Source organism: Gorilla gorilla, chromosome 9 (assembly GCF_029281585.2).
Source record: "Gorilla gorilla gorilla isolate KB3781 chromosome 9, NHGRI_mGorGor1-v2.1_pri, whole genome shotgun sequence".
NCBI classification, from domain to species: Eukaryota; Metazoa; Chordata; class Mammalia; order Primates; family Hominidae; genus Gorilla; species Gorilla gorilla.
The window spans coordinates 107,151,333-107,167,846 of NC_073233.2; the positions used below are offsets into that span (position 1 = coordinate 107,151,333).

The window sequence follows — 16,514 nt, forward strand, 5'->3', positions numbered from 1 at the left end:
AAATTATTTTCTAGTTTCCATGTCTGAGTTTTGAGTGATAATATGTGTATGCAAGTATGTTTTCATTATGGATCAACGGTTTTAAAAGTTTAGTCTCGAATCTAAGTTAATGGAACATTTTTTGATAGAGTCATAATGTCTCCCACATATTAGGCGACCTCTGTTTTTCCGTATGAATTGCTTTTAAAATTGTTGAAGGACGGAAAATTACTAGGGGAGGGTGATTCTGTAAACTAACTGTAGCTTTCCAACTGTGAGTAGGAAAACACTCATATCTTTCTGTAGACCTCCTGTACAGATTCATCACTTATGAAAACCAGGATGGAACTAAAAGTCTCAAAAAGTCACATAAAAGTCTAGGAAAAAATATTTAAAAAGCGAGTAGTCCTCTTTTAATATTTTTATGTAATTCCTAATTGGAATATTGTTTAAGTAGCCCTTGTTCCAGATGCACATCAATATAAGTGTGGTAAGTTTTAATTTTAGGCCACAAATTAAAGTTGACATTTAATGTAATTGTCTTTATCATTGTCTATTACTATCTCAGATTCCTAGTCTTTTACATGGTGAAAACTTGGTATTGAATAATTGGGGGAGGTTTTCCTCTTTTGGCTTTTGCCTGGGGTTGCCTTTAAATTTCATAGGATTTTGATCCTAAAAGTGTGGGGACAAAATTAAGAGGAAACAATGAGAAAAAATCTATTCAGTGTGTGCAAGGGAGAGTGAACAGTAGGAAAAAGTAGAGAACGGGCATTATCTGTTCATCCAGGATACCGGCTATATCTGTATTCTCCTCACTCTATCTACAAAATCAGGTCCATCAGCTTGTTTCGCCACGTCCAAGCTGCTCTTGGCCACAGAAGAAAACATTTGTGTTTTTTCCACAACATATGGAAAGCTTTCAGGGCTATCTCTGGCCTGACTGCCTACACAGAGGGAACTGAAGCAAGTCTTTTCTGCCTCTTCCTCCTCTCTCTCCCCTTCATCTTCCTCCGCCTTTACCAGCTTATTATGAAAAAAATTTCTGGGGTCTTGCAACTTTTGGATCCCTAAACCTTTTTAGAAGTTTTTATCATTTTTCTTATGAATTCCAATGCTGAACCCTGGATAAAACATAAAATTAAGAATGAAAATTATGATATTGATCCTCAGTTCTGTCTAAAACAAATAAAAGCAAACAAACTGATAAAAGAAAACAAAATCCTTGATCAGTGTGACAAAGGGCAAAGATTCTATTTGGATTTAGATTTCTTTCATGATAGCATCTGCCCCGTAAAACCAAACACACAGACTGGGTTAATGTAAGGGTTTTAACATGCGTCACTACTGAAAAACAATCTGTGCAATATAGAATAATAAATGTAAGATATACAAGTCAGAAATGTTCTTAAGTTAGTCATTACTCTAAATCTTTTCTGGGACATGTCAGTGTATAAATACACACAAATCGCGATTCAATGAATAATCTTATAGAAGGTATTTTTATTTTGTAATTATAACCTGTCTGTAGTAGAATTAATCTTTCTTTGTTTCAGCCCAGTCTTTTAATATTACTCTCCATCTTTACAATATGTCTACTTAGAGAATCTCCATGCATGCATCCTTAGCAATTTATTTCCTTGGATGTGTACTCCTTCCAATACTGTCCATAAAATGCCAGGCAATATTTGCAGAGTTGCCAACAAATGACTTGGCATTTTCTATTGTGACACTCCTTCCTTTGATTGTTGGTTTTTTTTTTTATTGCATTCTTTCTAGTGCTTTGATGGTGAGAACTTTGTTGTGTTCTCTTGGGAGATGTGACTCACTCAATGATTAGGAACTGATCTGAAAATATATTCTTTCTTAGGTGGAAATGTGAGCACCAAAATCACTAAATTTCAACTCAAAGCAGAGAGCAAGTATTTCTAATTAACACTTTACTCTCAGTGAAGTGTAGACCATTAGTTATAAGGTTACATATACATATATGTGTGTGTAGGTAGGTAGACAGATTAATAGATTTTTTTAAACATTGGCTGTCAGTTTTTAAAATCAGTTTTCATTTTTCCCTGTGTCCTTAATCATATGTTCCTTTTATTATGTCTATAAAAATAATTTGTTGCTGAATAAGTTGACAGGTAACACAGCTTATTTGATCATCTCCTTGAAGATCACAATTCACAGTTATGTATTAAAAGCTCCAGGAAAGTCTGTAGTAAATAAATAGATTTAAACTTTGCATTCTGGTGTTTTCAAGATACTGCAGTTAAATTTGCTTTGTTGTTTATAATCCTTATATAGTCCTCCAATATATGTGTCTTTGATGATGGAGGAATACAGCACACACACATACATACACACACACACAATTTATCTTTATCATTTCAATTAGTGAACTTTTAAAAATTATATTGTTAGATAACAAAGTGGTAACACTATAGTAAACCACAAAAAATTTAATTATGATGGTAAATGCCATTTTATTATGGAGATTTAAATCCATTCAAAATAAATGTATATAATATATTTTCACAAATGGAAAACAAAACATGGCAGAAGGATTTGCCAAGAAGTTACTTCTAGTTATTGGTAGCAAAAAAATAAATCACCTGGAGTGTGAGATATGCTATTGCTTCAAAGAAAAACATTGGGCTCATTAATTTGGTATCAATTAGTATTTCAATATTTGATTGGTAGAATAATAGGTCTGTCGGAGGTGTGTGAGGAAGAAACATATTGAAGAAAAAGAAATTCTTAAATCTGTTTTTTCATTCAAGAGTCTACTTACAAGTCATGTTAAAGTATTTACATTAAGACAACTATTAAATATTCTTCCCTGTTAGTAATTTATTGTCTGTCTCCTGCCACAAGAATGTAAGCTCCATTAGGGCAAACTTTTTTTTTCTTTCAACTTTTATTTTATGTTCGGAGGATACATATTCAGGTTTGTTGCCTAGGTACACTGCATGTCGCTGAGGTTTGAGATACAAAAGATTCTGTCACACAGGTACTAAGCATAGTACACGATAGTTATTCAGTTCTTGCCCTCCTCTTTTCCTCCGAACTCTAGTAGTACCTGGTTTCTCTTACTGTCATCTTTATGTCCATAAATATTGAATGTTTAGCTCCAGCTTCTAAGTGAGAATATGAAGTACTTTGTTTTCTGTCCCTGCATTAATTTGCCTAGGATAATGGCCTCCAGCTCCATTCATGTTGCTGAAAAGGACATGATCTTGTTCTTTTTCATGGCTTTATAGTATTCCATGGTGTATATGTACCATGTTTTCTTTATCCAACCTACTATAAGTGGGCATCTAGGTTGATTCCAGGTCTTTCCTATGGTGGACAGTGCTGTGATGAACCTGAGAGTACATGTCTTTATGGCAGAATGATTTTTATTCTTTTGGATATACACCCAGTAATGGGATTGCTGGCTTAAATGGTGGTTCTCTTTTTAGTTCTTTGAGAAATCTCCAAACTGCTTTCCACAGTGGGTGAACTAATTTACGTTCTCACAACAGTGTATAAGCATTCCTTATTTGCAGGCTCACAAGCATTTGTTGTTTTTTGACTTTTTAATAACAGCCATTCTGACTGGTGTGAGAGGCATCTCATTGTGGTTTTGATTTGCATTGCTCTGATAATTAGTGATATGGAACATTTTTTCTTATATTTGTTGATCACTTATATGACTTCTTTTGTCTTTTGCCCATTTTTTAATGGGATTATTTGGGTTTTGTCAGTTTAATTATGTTACTTATAGGTTCTGGATATTAGACCTATATTGGATGTGGAGTTTGCGAATATTTTCTTCCATTCTGTAGGTCGTCTATTTACTCTATTGATTATTTCTTTTGCTGTGCAGAAGAAGCTCTTTGTTTTAATTAGGCCTTACTTGTCAATTGTAGTTTTTGTTGCAGTTGCTCTTGGGACTGAGCCAAAAATTGTTTTCCAAGGCGGATGTTCAGAATGGCATTTCCTAGATTTTCTTCTAGGATATGTATAGTTTTAGATCTTACACTTAAATATATCTTGACTTAATTTTTGTATGTGGTGAAAGGCGGGGTTCCAGTTTTATTCTTCTGCATATAGTTTCCAGCTATCCCAGCATCTTTTATTCAATAGGAAGTCCTTTCCCCATTGCTTATTTTTTTTTTTTTTTTTTTTTTGGAGATCAGTTTGCTGTGGGTGCCAGGCTTTATTTCTGGGTTGTCTATGCTGTTCTATTGGTCTGTATGCCTTTTTTACTTTTTCCAGTACCAGGCTGCCCTAGGTACTGAAGCTTTACAGTATTCTTTGAAATTCGGCAATGTGATGCCTCCAGCTTTATTCTTTTTGCTAAGGATCACTTTGGATATTCAGGTTCTTTTTTGCTTTCACATGAATTTAGGAATAATTTTTCTAGTTCTTTGAAAAATGAAATTGGTAGTTTGATAGGAATATCATTGAATCTGTAGATTGCTTTAGGCAGCATGGCCATTTTAATGATATTGATTCTTCCAATCCATGAACATAGAATGTTTTTTCCATTTGTTTGTGTCACCTATTATTTCTTTTAGCAGTGTTTTATAGTACTCGTCGTAGAGATCTTTCACCTTGGATAGATATATCCCTAGATATTTTTTTGTGGCTATTATAAATTGTATTGCTTTCTCAATTTGCCTCTAAGCTTGAGTGTCATTGATGTATAGAAATGCCGCTGATTTTTGTACATTGATTTTGTATCCTGAAACATTACTGAAGTTGTTTATCAGTTCCAGGAGACTTTTGTTGGAGTCTTCATGTGGGTAAACGATTTTTCTTTATTTTATTCATTGGTGTAACCCCAGAGCCTACCTCATTCCTTGTAGAAAATTGGTTTGGAATAAATACTTCTTGAACCAATGAATTATTATTATAAATTAACAATGACCTTTTTTAACAGTCTCTAAAGCTTATGACCTCTCTGTAATAACTCTTTCTATTCTTTCTTTCACAAGTTTAATCTGTTGTTGACTCCGAGTTATACTCAGTGAACTACAAACTTAAGGCAGTCCTTCAGAATGTACCTTCTGAAATCCCCTGCATGAGATCACCAGAAAGGTTTAACAATGCCTGCTACTGAGTCCTACTACATACATGCAAAATCAGACTTTTTGGTGCTTAGGCATATGAATCCGCAAAAAGTACTCTTAAGTGATTCTTAGGCAAATACCAATTTGAGAATTTTCACCCCGTGGTGACTCAATAGGTCTTAGAGGAATTCCACTCAATTACCTCTCTCCTATTCCTTCCTGTGAACTGGGTTTATTTATACTTAACACAGGCTTTTAGAAGAATGAAAGGATAGTATTGAGTTACTACGTTACATTCAGCAAATATTGATTGAATTATTAATTGTGAATCTGAAATTAAACTCCCGTGTAATGTTCATTGAAGTTCTGCTTTTAACAAAAATATACTTGCAAGATTAGTTATCAAAGTAATGTTTTTGTGATAATTTCAGTACAGTGAGGCATATGCAAAAAATTATTTATATCACTGTCAAACTGCATACACTCTTTATTGCTTCACATGTATGCTTAAATTCAAAGTGCTTAGGTATATTTTTACTGATGGTCGTTCTTTGAATGTGTCTAGCAACAATTAATTCTGGTACAAAAGTAAGTAATACCTGTAAACTGGAGATATAACTGCATTTATGTCCCTTTCTATATTTCTATAGTTTTGATTTTCATTGCATAAACTTATTATTACTATTATTTTTTCTTGAGACAAAGTTTCACTTCTTGTTGCCCAGGTTGGAGTGCAATGGCACCATCTTGGCTCACTGCAACCTCTGCCTCCCAGGTTCAAGCAATTCTCCTGACTCCGCCTCCCAAGTAACAGGGATTACAAGCACTGCCTCCATGCCCGGCTAATTTTTTTTGTATTTTTATTAGAGACGGGGTTTCACCATGTTGGCCAGGCTGATCTTGAACTCCTGACCTCAAGTAATCCACCTGCGTCGGCCTCCCAAGTGCTGAAATTACAGGCGTGAGCCACAGTGCCTGGCTCATTGCATAAACATTTATATATGCTATGGACAGTAGAGACCAGAAAACAGCTTTACACTACTCTGACTATATCCCACGGAAGGACATTACTTGAAGTACATGTTTCTGTCATCTAACGCTGGGATTGTCACTTTCAGCACTATTGACATTTGGGGCCAGATAAATCTTTGTTGTAGGGGATGTACGGGACTGTCTTGCATATCACAATATGTTTAGCAATATTCCAGACCTCCATTCACTAGATGACAGTAGCGTCCCTCAAGTTGTGACAATCAAAAATGTCTTCAGACACTGCCAAATATTTCCTGGAAGACAAAATCATCACCATTGAGAACCCACTGATCTAAGGGATCTGAATGGGACTGTGTTGTTTCCTTGAGTTATGTTACAAGCAGTGACATGAACTTATGTCATCTTATACTCATAAACTTGGTTAGTTGAGCCCAAATTAATTGTGTGTGATGTTTCAACAATTTGGTTAAATATTAATTTACTTTATTTTACTTATTATGAAAAATGAGATCTGAAACATATCTTCATATGTCACAAATTTAACTGGAGAGGTAGTTGTTATCTAATGAACGCATTTTGTATTGTTAGCCAAATCAGGTAATGCTGTAAGAACTAGAGTTATTCATCATCATTATAAACACTAAAGTGATCTGAATTACACTACCCACACATTATTTCATCTGATTATATAATAACTGGCAAAGGCAGTGCAGGCAATGACTGTGAGCCAGCAGACCCTGGAAAATTGGCATACTAACTGTGTGATCAAGTTGGCCTCAGTACCAGAGGTTTACAGATTAACGGTAGGTACGGATTTATATTGTCATGAGGCAGGAGCCATCGTTAAATAGAATTTCAGTGCAAGTTATACCGGTCACAAGTTCCTAGGTTGCAGCTATCATACCAAAATTGAAGCTATGATTGTCCATATAAATACCTCCAAAGGCTATGTGCAGGATGATTATGGCAGTATATTCCAGCAGCTGCCAAATAGTAAACTCGGGTGTGAAATCACTGTATTTCAAAATATCTTTATGAAATGAGGCTTAGCATAGAAATGCTAAGAAAGACAAACCATCCAAATCTTTTTATTTTGCAAACTGACTGATTCGTCTCTGACCATAAACAAAATTCAGACTGTGAAATTAAGTATCACAGGAACAAAAACAATATTGACAAAAGCAAGAATCATTACTAATCATAGGCTAGTCTCTTTATGCATATGATACAAAAAAGATCTATAAAGCTACAGCTTAAAATTAGAGCCAAAGGATTAATCACAAAATATTTATCCATATAATTTTTGATTTTCAACCTAACTGGCTGAAACCTTTAAAATGCTACTTTCATTAAGGATTAATATTGACAGAAGTTTATAGCTTTACTGAAAAGTGAACATCAGAAAGTCAAAATGACATAACTTAATAGTATAATCAAACATCTACATAGAATTTTCTGTGTGTCTGGCCCTGTTTTAGAATACAGAACATTTGTTCAAAACTTCTTGCGATAATTTTCTGGAGTTATTAGCATTGACTATTAGAATGAATGTTAAGAGTAGCAGGAAGATTTAAGTATAGATTTAGAAATTAAGATACACATTTTTATTCTCTCTCCATTTAAAGATATAATTTGTTTTAATTTTCTGAACTGAATTTCTTCGTATGTAAAACTGATTTTTGGAAGAAGTAAAGAGCATGATTCATGTAAAGACTCTACTCCAAAGTCTGATGTACCATATACACAGACTTTATCTAATTCCTTCCCTTCCTTCATTTCAGATAAAATATACAGCCTTTGTAAGCCCTGCTACATTTCTTTTATTATTATTATTATTATACTTTAAGTTTTAGGGTACATGTGCACAACGTGCAGGTTAGTTACATATGTATACATGTGCCATGTTGTTGTGTTGCACCCATTAACTCATCATTTAACATTAGGTATATCTCCTAATGCTATCCCTCCCCCTTTCCCCCACCCCACAACAGGCCCTGCCTGGTGTGTGATGATCCCCTTCCTGTGTCCATGTGTTCTCATGGTTCAATTCCCACCTATCAGTGAGAACATGTGGTGTTTGGTTTTTTGTCCTTGTGATAGTTTGCTGAGAATGATGGTTTCCAGCTTCATCCATGTCCCTACAAAGGACATGAGCTCATCATTTTTTATGGCTGCATGGTATTCCATGGTGTATATGTGCCACATTTTCTTAATCCAGTCTATCATTGTTGGACATTTGGGTTGGTTCCAAGTCTTTGCTATTGTGAATAGTGCCACAATAAACATATGTGTGCATGTGTCTTTATAGCACCATGATTTATAATCCTTTGGGTATATACCCAGTAATGGGATGGCTGGGTCAAATGGTATTTCCAGTTCTAGATCCCTGAGGAATCGCCACACTGACTTCCACAGTAGTTGAACTAATTCACAGTCCACCAACAGTTTAAAAGTGTTCCTATTTCTCCACATCTTCTCCAGCACCTGTTGTTTCCTGACTTTTTAATGATCGCCTTTCTAACTGGTGTGAGATGGTATCTCATTGTGGTTTTGATTTGCATTTCTCTGATGGCCAGTGATGATGAGCATTTTTTCATGTGTCTTTTGGGTGCATAAATGTCTTCTTTTGGAAGTGTCTGTTCATATCCTTTGCCCATTTTTTGATGGGGTTGTTTGTTTTTTTCTTGTAAATTTGTTTGAGTTCATTGTAGATTCTGGATATTAGCCCTTTGTCAGATGACTAGATTGCAAAACTTTTCTCCCTTTCTGTAGGTTGCCTGTTCACTCTGATGGTAGTTTCTTTTGCTGTGCAGAAGCTCTTTAGTTTAATTCGATCCCATTTGTCAATTTTGTCTTTTGTTGCCATTGCTTTTGGTGTTTTAGACATGAAGTCCTTGCCCATGCCTATGTCCTGAATGGTATTGCCTAGGTTTTCTTCTAGGATTTTTATGGTTTTAGGTCTAACATTTAAGTTTTTAATCCATCTTGAATTAATTTTTGTATAAGGTGTAAGGAAGGGATCCAGTTTCATCCTTTTACATATGGCTAGCCAGTTTTCCCAGCACCATGTATTAAATAGGGAATCCTTTCCCCATTTCTTGTTTTTGTCAGGTTTGTCAAAGATCAGATGGTTGTAGATATGCGGCATTATTTCTGAGGGCTCAGTTCTGTTCCATTGGTCTGTATCTCTGTTTTGGTACCAGTAGCATGCTGTTTTGGTTACTGTAGCCTTGTAGTATAGTTTGAAGTCAGGTAGCATGATGCCTCCAGCTTTGTTCTTTTGGCTTAGGATTGACTTGGCAATGTCGGCTCTTTTTTGGTTCCATATGAACTTGAAAGTAGTTTTTTCCAATTCTGTGAAGAAAGTCATTTGTAGCTTGATGGGGATGGCATTGAGTCTATAAATTACCTTGGGCAGTATGGCCATTTTCACGATATTGATTCTTCCTACCCATGAGCATGGAATATTCTTCCATTTGTTCGCATCCTCTTTTATTTCGTTGAGCAGTGGTTTGTAGTTCTCCTTGAAGAGGTCTTTCATGTCCCTTGTAAGTTGGATTCCTAGATATTTTATTCTCTTTGAAGCAATTGTGAATGGGAGTTCACTCATGATTTGGCTCTCTGTTTGTCTGTTATTGGTGTATAAGAATGCTTGTGATTTTTGCACATTGATTTTGTATCCTGAGACTTTGCTGAAGTTGCCTATCAGCTTAAGGAGATTTTGAAGCCCTGCTACATTTCAATGACCTAAAAACTGTTGTGGCAAGGCCTTGATGACAGGCATAAGTACTTAGTACTATACAGACACAGATTAGACATTTAATAGCTGTGACCATTGAACAAATTAATGTATTTTGGAAACAAAGGGAAAATATATCAACCAGAAGTGCTCACAGATTTAACTCATGTAATAAATACAGTAGATTATTGAGCACAAACTATATACCAGACATATTCTAGGTTTTTAAAAAGGGTATGTTATTTAAAATCCAAATATTCCAATGTAGAGATTTTTATGATTCTCTTTTTGCAAATGAGAAATTAAGACAAAAACTTATCTAATATATATAATATGTTGATACCTGAGATTTAAACCTCAGTGGAAGAATTTATACAGTCTTCTAGTATAGGGAACTTTCTCCCTATTCAACTTTTTAAATAAATCCAATTTCTTTAGTGTTGGTAAAATAACATTGCAAGTATATTGAGTATTAACTGTATCTCCATAAATAATAATCCACAAATAGAGGCCATTCTTTATTCACTGTCACTACATTTAGATAGTTTATAGTAGACAAGACATCCTGAGAAGAGTTGTTTGAGCTTTTTTGTTATATAATAAGGAAAATATTAATTTCTATTATGCTTTAGGGAATTTTGGGGTGAGAGCACATTGGGATCATTAGTTGCTTCTCAGTGAAGGCATAGACACTTCAATAGGTTCTCAATAGGCATCAAATCACTATTTTGCATTTTTGTGATAACATAATTGAATAGACATGTTGGCATTGTCTTGGTATAATATAGTAATTAGGTGGTAAAGCTAGAACCAGTGATATCTCCTGTGTTCCAAAAATCAATTAACTTACTTCAGCACTGCCTGCATGACAAGCCTATTGCACTTAACAGAGATCACTTTAGAACAAAGTTCTTCCTTTAATGTTGGAATCATTTAGTCATTACTTGACATTATAAATTCATTGAGTGTTGATTAATGTCTAATGCCCAATGTAATACCAGGAAATACATGAAGGATATTAAATCTTAAAAATGCTTTGGTGTAATAAATTGTTAATTCACTGATAAATTTAAAATATCATTGGGAAAGCCTCTTGGTATGTTTGACAGTAGTGTCCACTCTAATGAAATCAGCTGTAGCAATATTAAAAATCTAAGGAAATGCAAGATATTTGCTTTAGTATTTTAAATTCATGCTGAATTTCTTTTCCATTTAAATTCTGATGTACTTGTTTAAGATAGATTTTGTTCCACAAGGATTCACATTTTTCTTGTAGTTGAAACAGTCATCTATGGAAGGTGATGTTTCCATAGATGACTGATTATACTTGTTATAGTGGCAAGTACTATCATGTGGTCAGTTATCTTTGGTTATTATCATATCCCAGATACTAAATAGTGAACGATATCATTTACAAGTCACTTATTCTCTCTGGGGTCCAAGTTTTGTATTCTGTAGAACAATTAATTTCCCTTACATCTCTTAAATGTCTAATTTTCTAATGTGCACAGTGTGGTCTGAAGAAACAGAATTTAAGGCACTAAAATTTGTTCATATGGTTATTTTGAGTGTTATAGATTTCCCCAGGGTAAAACAATTAGACTTGGGAAAAGAAACTATTGATAGCTACTTTCTAAAATTAACATTTTATTAATATCAGAAATAATGATAACTTTGCCGATGCCACAATATTCATGAATCAGATACATCTCTCTAGGGACGGAGTTATAGATTACCATTCACCTTTGTGTTGTTCTTCAAAGCTCTGCATATTGGAAACAAAAGTCATCTAAGCAATTCAAAGAAAACAGGTTATTTATATGTTTTATTTTGCTGTCTCATCTTTCTCCCCATCTGAATGATATAAATGTTTATAAATAATTTAAGAGAAGAGATGTGATGTTTACTCTGTCTAGTTAATTAAGAAAATGATCTAACATAAGATAATGCCTCCAGGTATACATGTGTGTGGAAAGTGTGTGGTGAGGGAGACAAGATAAATAAATTTAAGTAAAGTTGTTTTAAATGTCTATAAAAAATGGAAGTATCAACAAACTAGCCAGTCAGTTATAGAAATAGTATCTTCCATATCTTTTTTTAAATGTGTAACCCAATACTCAATTTACCTAGTAATTTATACAATAAATGTAGATGGCAACATTTCAAGTAAAATATTTCTAGATTTAAAAAATGAATTTGGCTTTCTCACCTACGTAAGTATCTCTTTGGAAATTGCTGATTTCTAGGGCTGTAACTATAACAATTGTCAAGCAGAGAGAATCAATGCCTTCTTTATTTTATGTGGATATACAAATATGTAGCCTAATAATCCAATATGAAAACCAAGTAAGAATGATAACATTTTTAATTTTTTTTCATGTATGGTAGTAACATGTGTTTTCCATACAATGCCTAAGTGGTGGTTGGAAAGCTTCCTTTATCCATGGCTATATGGAGAAGCTTTTGTGTCCTGTCATGAGGAAAACAGTGAGAGAGATAAATATGATAGATAAAGGTTTAATATGGAATTATTTTAGAAAAGCAAATGGTAACTTTTTAGATCCAAGTGACTGAAAACTTTTATATGTAACTTTAATTTACATTTCTTTCTCTTTCAAATTGCATCTTTATCAGGACCCTCAATTCTCATTTTATTCAAATAGTCTTCCTTGACTTCTGAGACCCATCATTCTCTTGATTCTCCCTCCTGATTTTCTTTATCTCTCTTCACTTCTTACTTTTGTTACCTTGCACTTATTCTTCCACTGATAACTTCATATCGCCTTTTGTTTAGGGGCCATTCATGAATCTCTCATCTTTTCGTATACACCCTTTTTTTGCAGATTAGATCATTTTCCCAGAACTTAACTATAGCTTATTTGTCTAGGCCAGGTATCCTTGAGTTCTGCTTCTCAACTGTCAGTTACTTAATGAGTTGTTTAAACAAACAAACACACAAACAAAAAACACACACAAAAAAACCCAAAATCACATCTCCAAATTAATTTTAAAAGCATTTTTCCAGAAATTATTTTTAATAATCATATTTCATCAACCAGTAACATTTATCTTATATGTAACTAAATTCCAAACCCAAATGGCTTAGGAAAAAAATAAAGAAAAAAACATCTAATGTCTCATATAAATTAGTGGCAGAAATTTACACTTCAATTAGGAGTGTATAAACATCCCCCTAGACCTATCATCTCACAAACGCTTGATATTAAAACCTTTAAATTACTTTTTTCATTTGGTGAGCATACAATATTAACCCATTGTGGCTTAAAGTTTAATTCGCTAGTTACTAATCAATTAAATTGTCCTTTCTCAGGATTTTGATTCTTTATATTTTTTGTTCTGTGAAATGCCAGTTAAAGTTTTTACTGAATTGATATTTCTTTATATAGTCTATGCTCTAATTCATTGGAGACATTGTGTTGCAAATAATTTCTCCTGATTACAATGAAGTTGAATATATTTTAATATTAATCTTTTCTTTATGGTTTGTACATTTTGTGTCTTCTTCATTAATATTCTTATTATGATGCTATAGCAATGTTCTCTTAAATCTCTTTTTTTTTTTGGCTTTCACATTTAAGTAGAGTTCTGTTTATGGGTTCCCTTATATATATTTCATTAATTCGTGACATGGTTTGGCTGTGTCCCCACTCAAATCTCACCTTGAATTGTAATAATCCCCACGATTCAAGGACAAGGCTAGCTGTAGATAATTGAATCATGGCGTTAGTTTCCCCCATACTGTTCTCATGGTAGTGAATAAGTCTCACGAGATTTGTTGGTTTTATAAATGGGAGTTCCCCTGCACCAGCTCTTTGCCTGCTGCCGTGTAAGAATGACTTTGCCCCTTATTCACCTCCCACCATGATGTGAGGCCTCCTCAGCCATATGAAACTGTGAATCCGTTAAATCTCTTTCCTTATAAATTACCCAGTCTCAGATATGTCTTTATTAGCAGCATGGGAACAGACTAATAGCATTCATTTGGCCATATTTACGTCAACAACATATAGCCATAATTTCCATATCTTTATAATAAATTTGTATACCTTGTTCTTTTTTAAGAGTGTTTGACTCTTAAGAGTTTATTTTGTTGCTTGTACTTCTATGTGCATTTTAAGATTAACTTGATACATTTCACCTAAGATTTTTTTATTTAATTTTACTAACTACATTGGTCAATTTGAGTTAGTTATTTTTAGATAATTGACTCTTCCCACCCCTGGATATGATCATTCTATTTCTTTATTTAGATTGTATACACTCTGATAGCATTATCCCTCGTTGCTGTATAATTTTTATTATACATATAATGGGTATTTTTATATTGTTTTCACACTCGTTCCTGGTGTGCATGTATGCAGTTGATTGTATGTGTTTACTTTGCACCCAGCAACTTTTATAAAACTCATTAACTATAATAATTTACCTATGGATCCTTCCCTGTTGTCTATATGAAAATGTATTAACACAAATATACTTTTTATATATATATATATATTTGGTAGAACATATGCATAGGCTATATGCATTAATATATACATACACATGCTTATCATATATTGTGAAACAATGTTTAAATAGCAACCTGTTATAAATCCAAAATAATATTTATAATTTGGCTTTTTTCATTTAAAAGATTGCAGTAACACACAGTGGCATTCTAAGTTTCAAATAATGGTTACCAATGGTAATATTCAAATAATGCTATATTAGATCATACGAAGAAAGAATTATGGTGGAATGGGGTGGTTGAACGTTACTTAATGGAGGAACTTATGTTGTAGAGGAGAGATGAACAGGTATGGATGGATAAAGTATTCTAGGGAAGAAAAAACATAAAGACTTAGTTTAAAAAAATTATACTTGCACTGAATAACATGAATATTCAGTGATGTATTGCTTTCACGAAATAGGGTAAATTCTGTGAGCTTAACTATTAAGTACTGCCAAAATACATCATGGAAACCCTATTGAGAATTATTTGTTATGAGAAAAGTAGTCATTTTGTTTTTCTCCAATTTGGAGAATTAAATCATGAGGAAATCGATTTTGCGTCAGTAAAATGTATCTTTACATTAATTGAAGTTATTGCTTTGGCTAATTTTATTTTCTGCTACTTACAAACGCAGTGATAAAAGTAGTAATATGAACTATATTTGTCCCAGATTCCTTATTACTGAAGTTGAATTGTTGATACCTTGAACGTTCCTATTTTAGTAATTTTAGTTTCATGATAACAAAAATATCTCAGAGTATGATTTATTTCAATATATACATGGTAGTGTTTAAATCAACAGATTTTAATAATAATGTATGCTATCATTTAATTAACTTATTGTGGTCATTGAATATTATTGATATCATAAATTTTTCTCATGTTACCCCAATATTAACAAAGAGTAAAATGTGCTTAATAAAAGGTGAACCCTGAAAATAATTAAAAAGAAGGAGGTTGAGTTCCAATATTTCTGTAGAGGGAAAATTAAGCATTTATTTTGGCCAAAGAATCTATTTCCTTTGACTAGTATACTATTTTGAACAAGCCGATGTTTTCTTAATGAGGTTTAGCAATGTTAAATTATGTGGAAAAACTAAGATACTTATCCAACAAGAACAAAATAGAAAGGGGTAAGGCCAATATTTGTCAAGAAACTATTTCTATTATATATATATTATACTTAGCAACATGTATAGGGTGAGTCACCTGTGCATTACTTGAATAGAATAGAACATCAAACGTTTGTTTGGTGAAAACTGCAGTTAATATTAATGCCAGAAAAGAGTTAATGATTTGGGGATGATTATTTTTAAAATATATCCAGAAAATGAAACAGTTGATGAATAGTAATTAAGCATATAGTTATTTAACTATATGTAACGAATAGTATTTAACATATAGTTACTATTTTGGGTGAACAACAATGAAAGTTGAAGGGGATAAATTATTGTGGGTATTTGGAGTAAATATATTTTATGACATTCAAAGTGAAGAAAGCTTTTACCAACATAGATTCTGTTTAAAGATTTTAGAATGCCTAATAATATTACACTAATATGATTCATAAATTAATTAAATAAATACTTTAGAGGCACATATATGAGATACAAATCTAAGATTGCTATCATTTTACCATATGAATTTAAAAACTGCAAATGGATATTCAGGAGATTAACAGACCACAAAAAAATTTACATCTATTTGTTAGTTAATGAAAAATAAAGAGCTAGTTTCTAATTTGAAAGCTTCATAGTAAGTATGAATTAACAGAATTGTGCATTTTTTACAAATAAAAATATGGTCATTATAATTTTGTAATATTTATTTATATATTTTGTATATACACACATACATGCATAAACACACACACACGCACACACATGCACACATGCACACGCACACACATGCACACACACACACACACCCCCCACACTGGGTGCTCTATCGTTTCTCCACTCTGGTAAAGCTTTATGCTTGATATAGTTCAGCAACAGTTCTTTTTAAAGATAAGGAATTTAATAGTGACACCCTGAAATTGTGATTGTTTAAATCTATAAAGAATTTGGGAGCAAAATCAAAAATGATCAGTAGGCTAGAAATATTTCTATCATTAAATGACAGATAGTATTTTCTTGTTTTACAATTTCTATGAAGAACATTTACAATTAGAAAACATAGTCAATATATTCTGAGTTTTTGTTACAAATCAAAAATAGAAAATAAAATG

The 16,514-nt window shown here is 33.1% G+C and overlaps 1 protein-coding gene across 1 annotated transcript in view; it reads left to right on the forward strand.

Moving 5' to 3' along the window:
* CNTN5 (contactin 5) overlaps nucleotides 1-16,514 on the forward strand; it is a 1,330,348-nt gene that overhangs the window by 217,942 nt on the left and 1,095,892 nt on the right. The gene's annotated exons all lie outside the window — the stretch shown is intronic.